This window comes from Lampris incognitus, chromosome 5, assembly GCF_029633865.1.
Source record: "Lampris incognitus isolate fLamInc1 chromosome 5, fLamInc1.hap2, whole genome shotgun sequence".
NCBI lineage: Eukaryota > Metazoa > Chordata > Actinopteri > Lampriformes > Lampridae > Lampris > Lampris incognitus.
Genome location: NC_079215.1, coordinates 844,229 through 847,014, shown reverse-complemented (window position 1 = coordinate 847,014; position 2,786 = coordinate 844,229). Strand labels below are relative to the sequence as shown.

General features: G+C 44.0%; 1 pseudogene; it reads left to right on the top strand.

Moving 5' to 3' along the window:
- Positions 1-739: 739 nt before the first annotated feature.
- LOC130113515 (U1 spliceosomal RNA) lies at positions 740-877 on the top strand (annotated as a pseudogene).
- The last annotated feature ends 1,909 nt before the right edge of the window (positions 878-2,786 follow it).

Here is a 2,786-nt window from a genome sequence, read left to right as displayed (position 1 = left end):
GAAAGTGAGTGTACGATGTATTTGCAGGTCCCAAAACACCCAAAGGAGTTGAATCGAGTGCAACTGGACTTGGTATATATCCGTGAAGACGTTTCGCCTCTCGTCCAAGAGGCTTCCTCAGTTCTGCCTTTCTGACTAGACCAAGCTAGTCTGACTGGCTGCTGATGAGACTCAGTATTTATCCTCTAGGAGTCGTCGTCAGAGCTATTGTTATGCGTGGCTCTTTGTGTCCCGATGTTTACCAACGCCCATCGCTAACAGAGCCATACAGAGCGACGGGCGTTGTTAAACATCGGGACACAAAGAGCCACGCATAACAATAGCTCTGACGACGACTCCTAGAGGATAAATACTGAGTCTCATCAGCAGCCAGTCAGACTAGCTTGGTCTAGTCAGAAAGGCACGAACAGAGGAAGCCTCTTGGACGAGAGGCGAAACATCTTCACGGATATATACCAAGTCCAGTTGCACTTGATTCAACTCCTTTGGAGAACCATGACGACCTGGATGAATGAGAACATTCACAGACATGTCCCAAAATACATTGATTGCCAATGTATCAATGAATGAGGTTGTAGAGGAGCACATCTGGGCACATCTGCTTTTATACTAGATGTGGACGATGAGTCTTTACAACCAGCCCCCCAGATCCCCATCCTGACCTTAGCTGCACCAAACCCACATCTACACTTAAAGACTGGGATTTATTTGATCATATAAATATGAGGTGTATTTGCAGATACTTACCTGGCAGGGGAGATACCATGGTCAAGAAGGTGGGTCACCCAGTGCGAGGCTTAACCATTGCGTTGACCCCTGCGATGTGGGACTCTGGACTGCATAATTTCTGGTAGTGGGGGACTGCGTTCGCGTTTAGGGCGGCACGGTGGCCCAGTGGTTAGTGCTGTTGCCTCACAGCAAAAACGTCCTGGGTTCAAACCCCAGGCCGTCCCAGGTCCTTTCTGTCTGGAGTTTGCATGTTCTCCCCATGTCTGCGTGGGTTTCCTCCAGTTGCTCCGATTTCCTTCCACCATCAAAGAGACGTGCGTGTTAGGGTTAATACTCCTGTCTGTGCCCCTGAGCAAGGCAGTGGGAAGAAATACCTGGAGTTGGTCCCCGGTTGCTGCACGGCAGCTGCCCACTGCTCCGAGCTACACAGCTGGGATGGGTTAAATGCAGAGAGTAAATTTCACTTGTATGTATGTACAAAATGTCTAATAAAGAGTATTCTATTCTGTTCTAGTCTAGAGTTTGAGTTTTGACTGAAAATCTCAATTGGACAGCCATTACCGGCACAAACAGGCCTTTTACAGCTTCAGAAAACATTACAAACTAAGATTTAGTTGTTAGTTAATGTTGGTCTTTGTATTTAAAGACCTGTCAATCAAATGTTGGAATGACAGCAGGTTGCAAGCGTGTGTTTTGTATTGTGGAAGTGGGGCAAAATGTTTTGTTTTCGTTTTAAATTAAGGAATGTGCCTTGAACCATCTGTAGTGCAGTAACTAAACATAGCCATCTGTAACCTCAGTGCTAACCTTGTCCAGTGATATCAAAGTGCTAACCTTGCCCAGTAATATCAGAGTGCTAACCTTCTCCAGTCATATCAGAGTGCTAACTTTAGCCAGTAATATCAGAGTGCTAACCTTATCAAGTAATATCAGTGCTAACCTTATCCAGTAATATCAGTGCTAACCTTATCCAGTAATATCAGAGTGCTAACCTTGCCTAGTAATATCAGAGTGCTATCCTTATCCAGTAATATTAGAGTGCTAACCTTATTCAGTAATATGAGTGCTAACCTTGTCCAGTAATATCAGAGTGCTAACCTTATCTAGTAATATCAGAGTGCTAACCTTATCCATTAATATCAGAGTGCTAACCCTATCCAGTAATATCAGAGTGCTAACCTTATTCAGTAATATCAGAGTGCTAACCTTGTCCAGTAATATCAGAGTGCTAACCTTATTCAGTAATAGCAGAGTGCTAAACAGTAATGTCAGAGTGCTAACCTTATTCAATAATATCAGAGTATTAACATTGTCCAGTAATATCAGAGCTAACCTTATCCAGTAATATCAGAGTACTAACCTTGTCCAGTAATATCAGAGTGCTAACCTTGTCCAGTAATATCAGAGTGCTAACCTTATCTAGTAATATCAGAGTGCTAACCTTGTCCAGTAATATCAGAGTGCTAACCTTGTCCAGTAATATCAGAGTGCTAACCTTGTGCAGTAATATCAGAGTGCTAACCTTGTCCAGTAATATCAGAGTACTAACCTTGTGCAGTAATATCAGAGTGCTAACCTTGTCCAGTAATATCAGAGTGCTAACCTTGTGCAGTAATATCAGAGTGCTAACCTTGTGCAGTAATATCAGAGCGGACCATCTGAACAACGTCCTCATGTTTCACTACGTTGTTGTGTTGTATGCATGTAACTGAAATGTGACTTGGTACTTGACGTATACTTTTCACTATGCCAGATATAAGGACGTACAGACGGGTGACAAAGTAAAGGGAAAACCGGAATGCTGGACCCCTACGGTGAGGGGGTCCAGGGGTTCTGTTATACTATGGGGGGCATTTTCCTGGTGTGGCTTTGGTCCACTTGTCTACTTAGAGGGAAGGGTCCCTGCAGATCAATACCAAGTTATTCTGAGTGACCACCTTTATCCTATGATGAGACATCTCTACCCTGATGTTAGTGGTCTCCTCAAGGATGACAGTGTCCCCATCCACAGAGCATGAGGGCTCACTGAAGGGTCTGATGAGGATGAAAATGATGTA